The 18785-nt window shown below is 34.9% G+C and overlaps 1 long non-coding RNA gene across 1 annotated transcript in view; it reads left to right on the top strand.

Annotated features, from left to right (window-relative positions):
- Positions 1 to 10175, top strand: part of LOC138923519 (uncharacterized) — a 179003-nt gene extending 168828 nt beyond the window's left edge. Inside the window, exons 2-3 of the long non-coding RNA XR_011437212.1 lie at positions 881 to 941; positions 10120 to 10175. This is a non-coding gene — a long non-coding RNA (uncharacterized lncRNA). The remainder of the gene's footprint in view (positions 1 to 880; positions 942 to 10119) is intronic.
- The last annotated feature ends 8610 nt before the right edge of the window (positions 10176 to 18785 follow it).

Below are 18785 nucleotides of genomic sequence, written 5' to 3'. Positions count from 1 at the left end.
GTGTTCGCTCAGCAATTATTTGTTGAATATCTGATTAGCATTTTATCACTCCCTTAGGATTAACTTCTCTACTATGTGTCTTGGTGGGATGTGATTGGCTAAATTAAGGTACTACCAGCTGATAGTTAATTTCAGGTATCAAACTTTTTAATGCAAAATCGAATGCAAAGAATGAACCACTTATATTGGAATTTGGCTAGTTGAGAGAAAATTTGGAGAGACACCTTAGATGATTTCCAGAAATCCTTTAATAAGATTATATAGATGACTATCCAAGTAGTTTTGTTGGTTTTTTTTTGCTGAGGAAGATTTGCCCTGAGCCAGCATCTGTGCCAGTCTTCCTCTGTTTTTTAGTATGTGGGCTGCCAGCACAGCATGGCTGCTGACAGAGTGGTGTAGGTCCAAACCCAGGCTGCTGAAACAGAGCATGCTGAACTTAACCACTAGGTAACCAGGACTGGCCCACCAAGTGGCATTCTTAAGGTTAAGACCCAACCTCTAGTAAATAATGGTCCCCCAAATTACCTATAAAACAACAAAGAGGGAGAACTGCTGTAGGTAAAGCCAATTCAATTGCATACATATCAAATTAGATACACGCTGTAGTCACGAGACCCTCTGCACTCCATGGGGATATACCTAAGAGTAAGAAAAGATAGCCAGCTGAGATAGTTCTTTGAATATATTTTCCTCTCAATGGGTTAAATGATTGTTTGCTTGCAAACAGCATACACTGCATTTATACAGCAATTGAGATATATATTATGTATGGCTTTCATTAAGCATTAAATGGGAAAGAGAGTCTTAGTTTGATTCACCAAAAAATTGCTTTAGAGACCTTAACCAAAGACACTGTATTTCTTTATTTTTATTCCTCTAGGCAATGAACTTGTGGGCAGCAGAAAGTAAGATGAATGACAAAGCTATAGAAGATAGCTGAGGTAAGAATTACATAATTGCAATTCACACAAATAACATTTTCCTGAACTGCGATTACCCCCACAGTTGCTACCCATTTCTGAAATTATCCTACAGGTTTATCTACCAATGGGATATAATCAAATTCAGAGAAATGTGTGGTTGAGAGTTGAAAAGATACTAAAAAAAATAAATGTCTTACTTTGATTTGCAACTCCACTATACAAAATCAATAACCCAAAAGATTTTTTCTCCCTGTATTTTCTAACACTCGATAGATAAATAAAGGATAGTTTCGATGAAATTGTTTTAATTACACAATATTTTTTCAAGGCATGAATCTAATATCAAGGCTTGGAGCCGTCACACCTGGGATAAGATTCTGGCTGTCACTTATTAAGTACTGGGAATATTAAACTGCTTGCAACTTCGCTGAGCTTTTGACCACCTGCTGTGTTACGGAGTGATAGAGCTATGGGAGAAAAGCCTGGAATGGGGGTAAAACTTTGCTAATTCAGGTCCAAGCAAACTCCCAGATAAACCACAAGTCAAAAGGAAAGAGATGCTGAGGCTTGAAACTTCTCTGTCTGCAGTTTGGATCTATATAATGTTCTCAAGGGTCATTTTCTTTGACTTATTAAAAGGAGACATTGCAAAAATGAGCATTTTATCACTCTCTTAGGATTCATTTCTTTACTAGGTTTCTTGATGGGAAGTATATTTCTTATATTTCTAAAAGTTTGGATACTTGTTTCCAAACTTAAGTTTCACGCAACCCTTTAGGAAAAGCAGGGAAGTTATTGTTTTCCCATTTTAGATATGAAGAACCTGAAGCTCAGAGATATTAAGTTGTTTGTTCAATAATTGACACCTAATAAATGGCAAAGTCATGCTTTCTGACACTTTCATTTCACTCATTTGCTTATCTATTCATTTAATCAATAAACATTTCTGTAACACATTCTGTGTTCCAGGTTGTATATGAAACATTGTGTATATGATAATGAACAAGGTGGGGAATATAGACAATAAATCTAATCAGGCAAATAATACATAATTACATGTGACAAATGTAATGAATGACAGAATAATACATGAAGAACTTTCTAAATAAGTGACTTCTTAGCAGAAATTAGAAATACATGAATGAGCCAGAAGATGGAGCGCCTGTTTCAGGCATATAGAACAGTATTTGTGAAGGCTTTCCACCTGATCTTCTCTATTGCCCCTCAGCGCCAGAATTGGAATTCTGTGTGTGGGAGGGTGTGTGGGTGGGTCTACGCCTCTACTTCGGGTCATGGCTTCTCAAAACGCTGCTAACAATATCTAGCAATGTCTTTTGTAGAGCTGATTTGTGAATGTAAAATGGGATGGACAGGAAAGGCAGAAAAGAGAATGGACTTATGTTTGGTGCCCTTTCTATTCGTGTTTAGAGAATTTAGTCATCAATGATTTCCACTCCACTCTGTTAGCCATGTGACATTGGCAAGATCCAATGAGCTAGTGTGAAGGGAAAAGGCCAGTATCAGCAAAAGTCTACATATATGGTGCCTCATACGAGTCCTTGCAAAATGGAACACTCAGTAAGTACTCTTGAAGGGTGATAGCAGGTGATACCCCCGGGGTGTTTCCCAAAGAGCTGCAATTTCATATGGTTTTCTCAAGACTTGTATTCTGCCATCAAGGAGACCTGTCAGAATTTCCTTAAATCACTGAAAACATGCATAAATTATTTAAGTATCAATGTCTAACTACTTGTCTCATTAACATTTAAGTCTGAGGGAAGATAGAGTATTTTCAGCAAAAATGGAAGCAGTGGACACATTTAAAAGATCTCAAAAAGAGAGTGCCTCAGTCTCACGTCATTCAAATACTCAAATACTTGCACAAGTGGGAGTCTTATAATTTTAATAAAATTTATGTGCATAAGGCAAAGTGAAATTTTTAATATTCTCATTGAGGTATTGTTTATACCTCAATTCAACAATATTTATTAAATTTATAGAGTTATGCAACCATCACCACAATCTTATTTTAGCACATTTCCACCACTCCCTTAGAATTCTCTCATGCCCATTTAAAATTAACCCCCACTCCCACCCTCAGTGTTAGACAGCCACCAGTCTGCTTTCTGTCTTTATATATTTGCCTGGAAAAGAGAAATTTACTAAAATGATTCTGTACATCCTATACCCCATCTCCAGTTGTGGCTAAATGACAATTGGTACGGTCCTGAGCCCAAGCCCATTTTAGGCCTTGTCTTTCCATACCACTCAGAGTTATTTGGGTCTTTAAAACCTTACTGGGTGTGGTAGGCAGAATAATGCTCCCTCCTCCAAGATGTCCACATTCTAGTCTCTAGAACCTGTAAAATGCTAAGTCACATGGCAAGGAAGAATTAAGGTTGCAGATGAAATTAGGGTTGTTAATCAGCTGACCTTGAGATCAGAAGATGATTCTGTATTATCTGAATGGGTCAAATGTGATCACAAGGATTCTTAAAAATAAAAGAGTGAGGTGGCATAGTCGATGACAATGTGGTGTGACATGAAAAAGACTCAACCAGCCGTTGCTGGTACTGAAGGTAGAAGAGGTGCCTCTGGAATCTGGGAAAATCAAGGAAATAGATTTCCTTCAGACCTTCCAGAAGGAACCCAGCCCTGCTAACATCTTGATTTTAACCAAGTGAGACCCATTTCCGACTTCTGATCTTGAGAACTATTAAATAATAAATTCTTGTTGTTTTTAAGCCACCAAATTTTTGGTAACTTGTTAGAGCAGGGCAAAACTGTTAATTACATAATGTAAGGGATAGGACAAGTGCCTCTTTTTCCTCATGGTAGAATACTAGTTTTCAAACAGCCTGTCAAATCTGGTGACTAGGAAAGGGACCTGTCTAATTCTAGAGAAAAGGCTTGGCATCTTCTCTGAGTGTTCTCATTGGAAAATAGCAAAGAGTTACATATGTTAACCTATAGTTGCTAACCCTAAGAACCTTGAACTGGAGTTGGTCTCTCATCTGGAAATTTCTGGCTCTCTGTCTATTCCCCCTTTTCCTCAGTATACAGACCTGCCTTGTTTACCCGATAAATGTTTACTTATCTTCAAAGCTCAAGGTTCTAGGAGCCTTTCACAGTGAGTATTGTAGGAAGGGAGGAAGCTGGACTTCGGGCATTGTGCTGGAAAGGTTCCACTCTTCCTCACCTGCTCTGTGCTCAGGAGGCTGTGCTCCACAGGCTACAGTTATAGATCCCTTTCTAGTTCTCTCTTTTTATTGGGTTCGGACAACGGGAGACAGTGTCAGGAGAGCAGAGGCATTTTGTACCTACTTCATCTTTACGTTACCTGCACGTAGTAGTGAAATGTCTGAACATCAATAATTGCTTAAATGTAATTGAACTGATTTATCTGGAATACAAATTAGAGCTCTTGAAGAATGAAGGAAAACAAGCATACAACTGTAAAATTAGTTTCTCCAAAGTAATGGAAATATATTAAGTTGCCATATGTCACTCAAATATATTTTCACTGGAGATTCTGTCCAGTTTTGCATTTTGGTTACATATTCTCCTGAAAAAAATCCATATTGTGTCAAAAACATATGCTTTGTAAAAAAGTCATAGAGAAATTATTTCACACCTTAATCTGAGATTTAAAAAATTCTAACAAATTATACATAGCTACCACCCTTAGCATTTCACTGGTTTCTTAAAAATTAAAACAAGATTGATGGCCTATAGTATTTATGATTATTATGATAAATATTATGTAATGGAAAATTACAGTTACATGCTTAATAATTTTATATGTAATGTAATCTTTATGAATAATTACATATATTGTTTTGTTTTGTGTGGGGCAGTCTGATCTTTCTATCACCCATAGTAAATGTTCTTACATCCTATTGAAATCAATGACTAATCTTCTCAGTGGAAATAATTTTTAAAAACCCTGAATATATGTCACATCCATAAAAGACAACTAGTTCAATGGGGGATAATCCTTGGAAATTGAAGCTTTTTCTTTTTTTTTTTTTTAACTTTTTTTGTTTTAGGGCTTCTGTGAAGTATTTACCCAAGAAGTGATAAACACTATGCTACTTTAACAGTACAACATTATAATAGCAGTGTTCTCTTCCACTGTGTTCTATGTCCTCTGTTCTGCGTTTTTCTCTCCCCCCTCCTCTCCTCTTCCTTCTCCTCGTCTGCCTACCCCCTTCTCCCTCCCACTCCTCTCCCTCCTGGGCTCCATCTTGGTCTTCCTTTCCCTCTCTTCTTTCTTTCCTAGCTCTTTCTCCTTCTTGCAGTACTTTTTTTCATACAACTATTAGATCCTGAAACTTGGGTGTTACTGATGAACTTTATACATCTCTTGGAAAATCGTTAGAAAGATTCAATTGCAATCTTTATGTACATTCTTTATTAAGAGAATATTACCTTGAGATTGTAAATTTTCAACTTATTATAATTTGTTTATCATCAGTCTAGTAACTGCTTTGCTCACTGGGAGTTTCAATCATTCATAATGTTTTATAATTTGGAACAGCTAAATTTAGAAAATCATTGAGCATTGTTATACCAGGATTTCATTTTTACTCTAAGGATGGATGTGTTTGACAGATGCCAATTTTGTTGAAAACTGAGGTTTCAGTACAGCCTGCGTGTTATGTATGTGTATGCCAGATATTTTAGTTGTAAAGAATGCGTTACGGGGACTACGCTGATCTAAGAGATTTATTTATCATTATACACTCTTACCTCTCTTAGCTTGGTATGAGATTCTACTTAATATTTAAAACAAGTACTTACTACATAATAAGTCTGGTAGCCATCACATAGCAAACCTATGGTTGGAGAGATTTCAACTGTTTCTTAATGACTCATATATTCATCTGAATTTCTTGTTTAAAATATATAGTTTTTAGTTTCTGGTCTCCATCTTTAGCCACCAAGACATTTTTATCTTTCCATTCCCTCAGTGAAAAAAAAAAAAAAGAGTAAAATATCACCATTCATCCTGATTGCTTATATTTGGTAAAGTTGCATTTAAAATATTATTTGTATATACTTAAATGTTTTTGTTCAACTATATCCAGGCAAAATTTTCATAAAATAATACGCAATGATTATAGGTATGCAGTTTGATGATTTTTGACAAATATAAACAGACATGAAACCACCACCAAAATCAAGATATAGAACAATTTCATCATCTCAGAATACTCCCTCATGCTCCTTTGCAGTCTGTCCCCCACAGTCACGGCCCCAGATCACCACTCATCTGCTTTCCATTGCCTAGACTACCGCCGCCTACTCTAGAATTTCATATTAATGAAATCAGCGTATGCTCTTCATTCATGTAGTTGTATATATCGGTATAAATTTATTTGTTCTTTTCGGTTTATAAGTATCATTCCATTACAAGCATATAGTTTGTTGATTCAGCTGTGGATGAAAATTTGGGCTCCTTCCCAAGGGAAGGTCCGTGAAACTGCATAAAAAACTGAAGAATTATTTCCAAAGAAATCATGCCATTCTACACTCCCACTCACAATGCATGAGAATTCTGGGAGCTCCACATCACTGAAAAGTGGCCTTTCTAATTCTAGCTATTGTAGTGGTTTATAGTATATCTACAGTGGTTTTAATTCACATTTTCTTGATGATTGATATTGTTGAGCTTATTTTCCTGTCCCAATTGTTCATATGAATATCTCTTTTTTGAAATGCCTGTTCATATCTTGTATTAATAGATATAAAGTTATTCATATTTCCTATTTCATCTTTTGTCCATTTTGGTAAGATGCTTTTAAAGAATTGTCAATTTTATCTAACTTGTTTAATTTACTGATATAAACATGTTCATAATAATCTCTTTATCCCTTTAATATTTTTAAGATATATAGTGATTTCTTTCATTTCTGATATTATTAATTTATGTTTTTCTCTTTTTTAAATTTTCATGACTATTATTCCCAGAAGTTTATAAAATTTTTTGTTGATATTTATGCATAACTAATATTTATTATTCTTCTGTGTTTTGTTGTACTTCATTGATTTATTCTATCTTATTTGCTATCTGTTACTTACCTTGATTTGATGTGCTCTTTAGACACTTAATGACAGAACTTAGGTTATTATTGACTTTTTTCTTCTTTTCTGTTATAAGCACTTGATACAATAAATTCCCCTCTACAGATTGCATCAGTTACATCTCATACATTTTGATCTATTGTGTTTTTATTATTTTTAATTTTCTTTCACTTCAAAGTAGTTCCATTTTTTCCCCCTTATTTTCCTTCGACTCTTTGACTCCTACTATTTGGAAGTGTTGCTCAAATGCCAAATGTTTGTTTGTGTGTTTTGGGTATCTTTTCATTTTGATTTGTAATTTAACTCCAAGGACTCAGAGATAAGACTATATTTTTAAAATTCTTTGAAATTTATTGAGACATTCTTTGTGCCTTGGACTGTGGCCTGTTTTGTGCCTGGTTCCACTTGAAAAGAACGTGTGTTTGACAACTGTTGGTATAGTGTTCTATAGATATCCACTAGGTCAATTTTGTTAGTGTTATTAAAATATTCTCTATTCTTGCTTATTTTTGTCTAATTGTTTCATCGACTCCCAAGAATGGATTGCTAAATTCTCCAATTATGATTGTGGATTTGTCCATTTTTTCCTTTAGTCCTATTAATTTTCACTGTGTTATTAGCTGTGTACACGTTAAGGATTGTTAGATCTTATTGATGGTTTGCTGCTCAAGTGCACTTTGAAATGCCCCTGTATATTTTACAATGTTCTTTTTCTTGAAACTTACTGATATTAAAATACTTAGGCCAGCTTTCCTTCTATTAGTGTTTGCATGGAATGTCTTTTCTAAATCATTTACTTTCTATTCTTTATATAGTATTCCATCACTTTACCTGTCTGTATCTTTATATTCAAAGTGTTTTTTATCGTAACCAACATATTGACAGAGTTGGGTCTTGCTTTTTTAATCCAGTCTGTTAATATCTGCCTTTTAGTTGAAGTTTTTACTACATTAAGTGTAATACAATTATTGATATGCCTGGTTTAACTCTACCGTCTTGCTATTTGTTTTCTATTTGTTCTATTCTGTTCCACTTCTTTTGCAATTGTTGTCATACATTTTACTTAAGGTAATGTTATAGGCTTTAGAACACATTTTTATAACTTTTGCTTTAAACAATTGATTTTCTTTACAGTATTTAAGAAAAGAAAGTAGGGACCAGCCTCATGGCGTAGTGGTTAAGTTCACACACTCTGCTTCAGCAACCTGGGGTTCATAGGTTCAGATCCCGGGCACAGACCTACACACTACTCATCAAGCCATGCTGTGGCAGCATCCCATATACAAAATAGAGGAAGAGTGACAACAGATGTTAACTCAGGGCCAATCTTCCTCACCAAAAAGAAAAAAAAGAAGAAAGCAAAGCAGTCTTTTATATTTAATCATATACCTATCATTTCATCATTCCTTCCTCTAGGTCTGAATTTCCATCTGATGTTATTTACCTGTTGCCTCTAGATATTCATTGAGTGTTATTGGTGGTATGACTCTGCTAGAAAAAATTTTTTCTCAATTTTGATTTATCTTACTCAGGAGTTTTTGAAATTTCCGTTAGGACTTTTCAGTCCTCCAGTTGTTTATTTCTGATGGACTTAATCACACTCTTGCATTACTCAGTTAAAAATTCTACCAAATGGTTTGAGGAAATTTCTACACAAGTGTTGGGGATTTCCCACTATGGTTTTGTATTTTTTTTTGTTGGTGAGCGGCTTCCCTTTTATTTCCAGCTGTTCTGGTAGCCCCAAATTCTGACCTCTAGCTCCTTAGATGAATAATACTGCTGCTGTCTGCAGATAAAGACATATGCTCTCCAGAGAAATTTCTTTTTTCAGTGACTATCTCTTTCAACTTTCCTACCAGTTGGATGAGGTTTGAATCCCAGCTCTGGCACCTACCTGTTAGTGGGGCTGTCTCAGGTCAGGCACTTAACACTTCCGAACCTTAGTCTCTCTTTTGCAAAATAGAGGAAATATAATCTACCAGGATGAGTTGATTTTAGGATTCAAGATTATTAAATATATATGCATATATTTACACACACATGTGTGTGCGCATGTATATATATATATATATAAATATATATTATCTATGATATATGTATCTAATTCAAAAGAAATAAAAGATGCAGCATTATCTTTATAGAAGAAGTGAAATCTAATTGAGACTATCATGTAGAGATCAACCTACATTTAAAATATAATCTAATGGTATGGGTTTTAAGGGGCAAAGAAACAAAATGAGAAAAGGGCAGCCTGACTACAATAAGCAAATATAAACAGGCACTGAATAAGCACTTATTGAGTATGTGAAAGAATAAATATGTCATTAAATGTTCAATTCAAAGAGAATCAAAATAACATTGCTAAAAGTAAGAGTATTTAGCACTCTTTTCCTTTTTGCAGTTGACAGCATAAGATCAACTTAATTTCACCTAAATTTTTGACAAATAGGGGAAATACTGAATATCTTGATGTGCAATCTTCCTTGAATGATATTTTATATCCTAAAACTAATTAAAACCTTAAAAGTTTACCTTATCCTTCATTTTATCCCGATGAATAATTGTCATCCCCAGTTTATAGCCAAGGCTTGTTAAGTATTTTTTCTGTAGGAAATCTCTTAATAAGTCATCACTAGAGATGGAACTAATTTCTTTCAGTGAGCAACTTTTCCATTGTCTTGCTTATAAATATGTCTTAACACTTTTGGGGCTTTGGGTAATAATTTATGTATGGAAAGTAATTTTTTAAGTTTGTGCTCTATGCTTTCTCAAAAGGGATAAAGGTGAAGTATTTCAGGGAATTTGCAGCCATAAATTAGAAAGAAACGTCCCAAGTGCAAATACCTTCCTTTTCCCCAGACAAGATTCCTCCTCACAAAGCTTATCGATATGGCATCTCTAGAAACAAGACCAGCCTCGTCCCTTATGGAAAGAGAGTAACAAAAATGTCACTCTAAAAGCAGAACACTTTAATCTTTGTGCCATGTGTGTGAAGAAGTAACTGTTGGCATAGGTGCCTTACAGTGTGAGAGCTTTGGGAGAAAAAAGACATCAGAGCTAGAATTAGAGCTTAACAGACTATTTCTTTTTATCTCTCTGTCTATTTTAGGAGGAGAAGGAAATAATAGATCTTCCACTGGAGGAAGAGCGACTTGCAGAGGTAGCAAAATGATATACGTTATCTAGTATTTTTATTTTTGAGAATGTCTCATGTGTTATGAACTCGTTGGCATAGTTAGGTCATTTATGGTGTTCCTTTGTGCTGCTGACATTATTTTTAAAAGATGACTAATGATTATAGCATTAATCGTAGTACCAAGAATTGGTTTATTGCCTGGGCTTTGGATCAATTTAATAGGAACAATTTCTCTTAAGTACAGAGAACAGAAATGCTTTTGCGTGAAGGTGAAAATTAGAGGTACTGATAAATCTATTCAACATTGCATTGCTAGAGGGCGAACATTTTAGCTAGGAACTTTGTACCAGATGGCTAAGAGTTCTACAGTAAACCCACTATAGAGTTTCTAGTGTATTTCTCAGTGAATTCTCAATTTACCATTCTGAACTTATAAAGGAGTAGCTCTGTCAGAATGGAAGAAAAATTAGGAATAATAGACTTGTAAGTTGTTAGAGTCTAAAGTACTTTCTTTTAAACATCATTGAGCCTCTTTCTCTCATTTTACACTTAAAGACACTTCATCCTGTGGAGATGGAGAAGGTGAATAAGATCATCCGAAATCATGTGGTGAAGGCAGGTTCAGAACCTGGTCTCCTCTTGAGCATCAATCCAGACCTGAATCTCCAGCAAGGTGTTTCATTTAAAGAATGGCAAAGCCAAAATCTTTTCAAATGCAGAAGGCACTGGCAAGGTCAAGGCCATTGTTAGAAGCATTGCCCTCTCATTTCTTAGAAGCAAATTTTGATTGGGCTAGAAATACATGGTTCTCTTCTTTGTTGTTTTAATTTCAAAATGCTTTGTCCTTCCTTTTTTTGTCTTCCCTTTGCTTTTTCTCAGCGTACTGCTTTCCTTATTGGGTTTCTCGTGACCCAGGAGCCTATATCTAAGGCAGGCTTAGAGCTAGAATGCTATTGTATATGTAAAATAACGCAGATAAACAAAATGACTAAAATTATGGAAATAATTGGATTTTCTCTTTGAATCTCTTTGGGTTTCTTTTTGCCACTTAGATTTTCAGCTTCCAACATAGAACTCATTTTTATTAGTCTTTAAAATCCCATAAACCTGAGTAGCACTTTTCTAATCTATCTTTGCTGCTACCATTCCAAGCTCTGCCCTACCTGCTGCCACCTGTTCTTAATATTGTATTCTGATTTATAAATGTAGTCTGTATATTTAATTAAAAGCTGCCCAAATATTTTGTTCAAAAATGCGTAAAATATATTTAGCTATCAATGACATGAATTTCTTAAGTGGAAGGTTTTTTTTTTTTTTTTTTTTACTGAGGAAGATTAGCCCTCAGGTAACATCTGTGCCAATCCTCCTCTACTTTTTATATGTAGGTAGCCGCCACAGCATGGCTGATGAGTGATGTCAGTCCAGGACCAGGATCTGAACCTGCAAACCCAGGCTGCTGAAGTGGCATGCGCCAAACTGAACCATTATGCCACAGAGCTGGCCCCAGTGCAAGGTTTTTTAAAATAAAATCATCTTTGTATGCCAGACATCTAATATTGACTCTGATAAATAGAAGTTGTTCAGTAGGTGTCTCGATATCCTCATACATCTGCATATGATTTTCATGCTATCTTTTTGTATTTGTATGCATTAAAAAATTCAGATAGACGAGGTGCTGGCCTGGTGGTGTAGTGGTTAAGTTTGTGTGCTCTGCTCCAGTGGCCTGGGGTTTGTGAGTTTGGGTCCTGGGCACGGACCTACACACTGCTCATCAGGCTGTGCTGTGGCGGCATCCCACACACAAAAAATAGAGGAAGATTGGCATAGATGTTAGCCCTGAGGTAACATCTATGCCAATCTTCCTCACACACGCACAAAAAAAAGCAAATAGACTCATTAAAAGTCCTATATAAACTATGTATTTTTAACATGTGGTATCATTTCCAAAAATTGGAAAGTACATAAGTACATTAGTAGACAATTTAACTAGGTCGCATGAACTTTCATATATATATGCATTTTGTTTCCCAGAGGTATGAATATCCTCACCCTGTTTCTTGATTCATGTTGAAATAATTGCATTCATTTTGTAAAACTAAATTGCTTCTCTGGAAAGATATAACATTAAATGTATTGTTCATTTAGTTTTTAAATTGGTGATTTAAAACATGCTTTTTGTTTTCTTTTTAAAGATTGGCACCTGAGCTAACAACTGTTGCCAATTTTCTTCTTCTTCTTTTTTTTTCTTCCCAATCCCCCCAGTACATAGTTGTATTTTCAGTTGTGGGTCCTTCTAGTTGTGGCATGTGGGATGCCCCCTCAGCGTGGTCTGAGGAGTGGTGCCATGTCCGTGCCCAGGATCCAAACCAGCAAAACCCTGGTCCACCAAAGTGGAGTGCGAACTTAACCACTTGGCCATGGGGCCAGCCCCCTTTGCTTTTCTTATAATTGTCGTTCTGAGGAAGTAAATGCTATGCATGAATCCACGAATCCTTACACAAACACAGATACACACTTGTCTTCTCTTCTGCACAACTGAGTATTTTATTTAAAGTTTTGGTAAAACAAGAGGATGGACAAAGTAGAGAAAAACTATTAATGAAACTTATGCTTCCCTTTAGTGCTAATACAAATGGTTAGATATTTTATTTTAATGTCCTTCTATGTTTTCTCTTTCTGAACATAGCAATAAGATAAAACATTCTATATATCTACAATAGGAAACTGAATTATATCCCCAGAGGCAAAAAAAAAAAAAAAAAAAGGCAATGTAATGGTTGTAGAAGAATCAAAAATTAAATAGCCAATTACTAAACAAATGAAAAAGAATGTGATCTCCAGGGGTCTGATTAGATAATGGTGGGTAATAGATAATTCAAATCGATAAAGTATAGACTTAATATGTGTGCCCACATATTATGCCAATTAGCATGGGATTCCTTGTAACGAATAGTATAATGTGAAAAAACCTGAACTGTTTTTGTTCCTGTGTAATTGATATACTGATAATACCAATGGTATTTAGATTAAGTGTTCTATAGTCAACATTTCACTTGGTCCTTAAAGTAATTCTATGAAATGGATAAAGTTATCACAGAGATCTTTTTTACAGAGAAAAAACCCAATGCTTAGAGAATTCAAATAAGCTGCCAAAATCCTGCTGCTAGAAGGAGTAGGGCCCATGAATCTCCACATATAATGGCACATGTTGTGTGTCCAGTGCCCAAACACAGGGCACAACTTGCACAACTACATAGAAATTTACTCCGCAAGACAGTAGAATGCAGAAACTTCATGCAAAGAAAATAACTTCCACTAGATGATAAGATTTTGTATTTCTGGTATCACCAAGTCTAAGTTGATATTTACAGCTTGGAATTTTAGCTTAGCTGAAAGCAGCAGAAGTAGAGAAGGGAAATGTGGCAGGAAGATGGAGAAAATACAAAATAAACCTCTATTGGTAGCAAAATCATGGGTCTCAGTTTAGAAGTTGCTTCCTTAATTATGCTCCTCCCGAGTCCTCAGTGTCTGGGTGAATACCTTTTAGTGCTTTCATAAGAGACAGTTTCTCTATGACAGCCTACGTCACCCTACAGGGAATTGCCTGCACATGTGTGTTGCCTCCAGTTGACTGTAATTTTTGTAAAGACAGTGACCCACTCAGGCCTTGTGCCCAAAGCCTAGAGAAAGAGAGAAATTGACCAGAGAGAAAGACAATAACATATCAAAGACTATGGATAAATATTTCTGAACTTTATTTAAATTGAGTTTTAATGGTATTATGAACGACTAGAAAGAAATATGACCTCAATTAGCAACAAAATGAACTTCATATTTTAGCATGTCCCCTTTTCCTTTTTAGTCATTATTTAGTGAAAAGCATTAAGTGTACTTAATTAAAGTGGGAGATAAAGTAATATTTTTAATATAAGACACTATTGAATCTTCTCGACACATCACTGAATTTATCTCTCTGTTTCTAAAATATCTTAAATGATTCTTTTTCTGAAATGTCTTCCAGGTTTGATAAAAGGAACTAAAATAAGGATAATGTATTAGTTGGGCTGCGTGGAGGAGCACATCTTGCTGGATTCCTGTATTCCACAAAACACTAAAATGAAATTAAAGCTATAAAAAAAGGTTTCAGACCACAATGCAAAAGAAAACAGGAAAGGAGACAATAACAGCGGAGAAAGAAGGCGTTGGCAACTCAAAGATGGAAAATAAATAGAGCTATAGTCATAGGCTTGCCAGTCTAGAGAAATCTGAACGTTAAATGCCTGAATTGGGGTGAAACAAGAAAAAGCTAGCTTATTTGTGAAGAAAAATAGAAAATCAGGAATTGGGAAACTAGGAAAATTTGAAGCATGTTGATTCCTAGTCTCCAGAAATCTTTAACCCCTGCCACCAGGTAACTACCCTTCCCTGTCTAGCAAAACACGGAGGGCTGACTTTCAGATGTTCTGGCCTTAGTGACATCAATATCAGCTGAGATTGTAGATGAGGGACCAACCCACAAACAGGAGAATTATGTCAAAGTCAATAGCGTCATCTAAGAACTTGTTAAAAATGAAAAATACAGGGCCAGCCCTGGTTGCCCTAGTGGTTTAGTTTGGCACATTCCGCTTCAGCGGCCCAGGTTCAGTTCCCAGGTGCAGACCTACACCACTCATCTATCAGTGGCCGTGCTGTGACAGTGGCTCACATACAAAATAAAGGAAGATTGACAACAGATGTTAGCTCAGAGTGAATCTTCCTCAGCAAAAGAATATTACTGAGTCCCACTTGAGACCTACTGAATCAGAAACTCTGAGGTTGGATGCCAGCAACCTGGGTTTGAACAATCCTTCCACATGATTCTGACATACTCTAAAGTTTGAGAACTGCTAATTCAGAGCACGCCATCACTAGTTTAGCTCAAATTTTGAAAAAGACAAAACATCTTGTACCAGTGGAAGGGGAAAATGTTGTTACATTTATTTTAAAAAGCTATAATCCTTGTTCTCAATGAATGGAGAAAAAGATCTCTATGTAAAAAGGTTTTCTTGTTTATTTATCATTCTTCTGTGATAATATAAAAGGATTCCTGACAGCTACAGCAGATGATACTTATTAATGGATTGTATTTTATTTAAAGGTGCTTGAGAAAACTTTTAGGGGTGATGAATATGTTCATTATTTTGATGGGGCTGATGATGGTTTCAAGGTGATGTATGTATTGCAAAACTGACAAATTGTACACTTTAAATACATGCATTTCTTATATGTCAGTTACACCTCAGTAAAGATGTTTACAAAAGGTCGGGTGGGATTTCCTCTTTTTTAAGGCTGAATAATGTTCCATTGTATGTATATTCCACATTATCTTTATCTGTTCATTCACTTGTGGACAATTAGATTGCTTCCACTTCTTGGCTAGTGTGAATATTGCTGCCGTCAACCTGGGAGTGCAGATACCTCTTCAAGATTCCTATTTCAGTTCTTTTGGATAAATACCCAAAAGCAGAATTTCTAGATCATATGGTAGCTTCTATTTTTAATTTTCTAAGGAACCTCCGTACTGATTTCCATAGCAGCTGCACCATTTTACATTTCCACTAACAGTGCACAAGGGTTTCCAATTTCTTCACATCCTTGCCAACAATTGTTAACTTTTTTTTATAATGGCCATCCTGAAAGGTGCGAGGTAATATCTCTTTATGGTTTTCACTTGCGTTTCCCTGATGATTAGTGATGTAAACATCTTTTCATATACCTGTTGGCCATTTGTATGAACCTTAAGGATGTTATGCTAAGTGAAATAAGCCAGTCACAGAAAGAGAAATACTATATGATTCCACTTATATGGCATCTAAAATATTCCAACTCATAAAAGCAACAATTAGAAAAGGTAGAATGGAGGCAGAACTACTGAACCACAAATCAGCATGAATGACTCTAACAATCATTGTGTTTATACTCTTTTTAAAAAAATCATGTTCCAGTTATTATGATCGCCCATACAATTTCAGCACCCATACTTGCATTTGTGTTTACCATAATATTTATTCCAAGAGAAGGTGAAATGGTATTATTGCATAATCTGTTTAGTGGTTTAAATAGAGAGAAATTATGCAAGGATTGTGACATCCGAACTCAAATAGGAACCGAAGCTGCATCTTTTGTTTCCAGATTTACATATGTTCAACTTGGCTCTCTTTCTTTGCTCCTATCACCTTTCAACAGTTTATTAGTCATAAGTATATCACTAAGATGGTCAGTGAAGACATTTTTTTGCCTTGATGATTATGTATCAGTTGAAGGCAGAATTTTTTAATGGTACAATAAGGAATAAATCTTTAAGAAAACAAAAATCTTTTAAAGGGTTATTAAATGAAATACTATTAAAATTCTTATTGAAGATGGCTCTTTACGAAAGTTTTCATTAAGTGTGATGTCTGATTATAGGAGACTAGCAAACTAAGCCTTTAGATAATTTAATACTATTTTGCCTAACATTGTTATGGCCACAGACTTCTTTATATTAGAATTACTGAAGAAAATGTGTAGGAAAAAATTAACTATAAATCCATCCTGAGGCTAAATGTTTCTATTATGACCCATAATAGCAGTGATTTTGACCAAAAAAATCATCCATCAGGCTAAATTGATGTGCTTAATGTGGATTTCATGGGTTTGAAGCTAATTTCTAAGTGTGTTTTAGTTTTATATATGTGAAGGAGTCCTAAGCTTAGGAAATTTTACTTAGACACAAAAATTAAACCTAAGAAGAGATGTTCAGCCACATTTGTAGCCCATGGTATTAAGAATAAAATAACAGTACAAAAACTTGGAAAGATTTTTAACTGGCAGTGAATTTTAAATTTGTTTGATTACAAATTTTCATACAGATAATAACTTTTTTTAGATATTTCAAGGCACAACTAAATTAAATATTTAAAAATGTTTAAGTAACAATGTCACAATAACAAAAATACCAGTATCCTAGTACTTTCAAGTAACATGTTTATAGGAATAGGGTATACAAAAAATTAGTGTTTCAAGAACCATAACTCTCTTCAATATTTCTTTTACATTGGTAGTGTGTCTTTTTTACAGCAGCTTTCTTATAATCTCATTTATATGAAATAAGATGCACCTATTTTAAGTGTGTAGCTCTGCTTCCTTTCCTTTCCCTTAACAGGTATTATTTTACAGCAAACCATTTGCGTTCTTATTCTATCTGAGCACCTGCTTCCCAGAGATCCCAACTGGTTAAAGGAGCTAAGATGATAAATGATTTATGCCTCACTGCTCCCTGAAACCACAGGATGAGGCAAATTTGCCAAGTGCCTTAATACGAAACAGGCCATCCTTTTGTGCAGAAATTATATATGAAAAGGTCAAATGTGGGCCTTGACAACTTCTTCCCGGTTATGTATGTACCCACCAGGGTCTAGAGTCTAATATTTGGCTCTGCTAGATTCCTGTGAAATATTCCAGACTATGATGGGCAAGAGAGAAACCAAATGTTTGAATACATTTCCATGAATAAGCCCCAATAAATGCTATTCAAGGCTTAATGTTGTCAGCTTATAATTCATCCTTGTTGGCTCAACATCCAGTAACTCTCAAGAAATTTTTTGTGACTTTTATTATATTGGGGATTAAAGTATTTTGCCAGATGCCATTATATTTATATCAATTTCCATATCCCTATTTACATCTAAATTTTTCTTAGGCCTTACTTACTATTGCTGCTAATGACTACTATATTATTACGGTTATTGTTATGAGTCTGATTTCTAAAAGGGCAATCTAAATAGAGAGAAATTCATATTCACACACAGTATAAACTCTCCAATTTGCAATACAGTTTAAATGCTATAGTGGATTTCAAATCCTTGTAGAATTAGCATTCATCAACATTTGACAGGTTGGAGAGTAATGCAATTTGTTTCAAATGCTCACAAAAATATTGACAGCCTCAATATTTAATAGACCCAACATAAAATAATTACTACCTACCACAAATGACACTTAGTCATATAGTTTAATTAATTATAAAAGAAGTAATGGTCAGGTACATTGTGTTTTATAATTCTTTGTAGCATAAATAAAATTAGGAAAAGTTAAGGGATTATAATGTACTATGTTCATAACAAATGCTTTTATTAAATAGTGAATTTCATTACCTCTTTGGCTAAATAATTAAGGCATTAATGCTAAACAGAAATTGTCACTTTAATGTTGTACCAAATGGTCCAGATTCCGTTTCTCTGGTACGTGATAGGAAAGATGAAGGAAATGAATCTTGCCTGATAGGAATTGTCGTGCAAAGGCTAAAATTGTTTAACAAGATTCACTCATGAACTGGAGATTTGAAATTTCTCATTTAAGTAGATATTGACCGTAACTGAAAGACTATATGAAATAATATAATGTTTACTGTATCACTTTTGTCTTCCTAACACTGATATGTTACTTGGTACATATTACCTTATATCATCATTTGTATCTAAATACATCATTCTATCTTGAAAATTATAGCAATGCTCTATTGGGGTAAAGCATCATTCATCAGGTCTTAGTAAAGTGCGCTACTCTTAGAGAATAAAACAGTTTTGGGGTTTGCAGTGATTATAATTATTTTGACTTTT

Source organism: Equus caballus, chromosome 1 (assembly GCF_041296265.1).
Source record: "Equus caballus isolate H_3958 breed thoroughbred chromosome 1, TB-T2T, whole genome shotgun sequence".
Taxonomy (NCBI): domain Eukaryota; kingdom Metazoa; phylum Chordata; class Mammalia; order Perissodactyla; family Equidae; genus Equus; species Equus caballus.
Note: the sequence above shows the minus strand (reverse complement) of the source record. Positions and strands in the feature narration are given on the sequence as shown.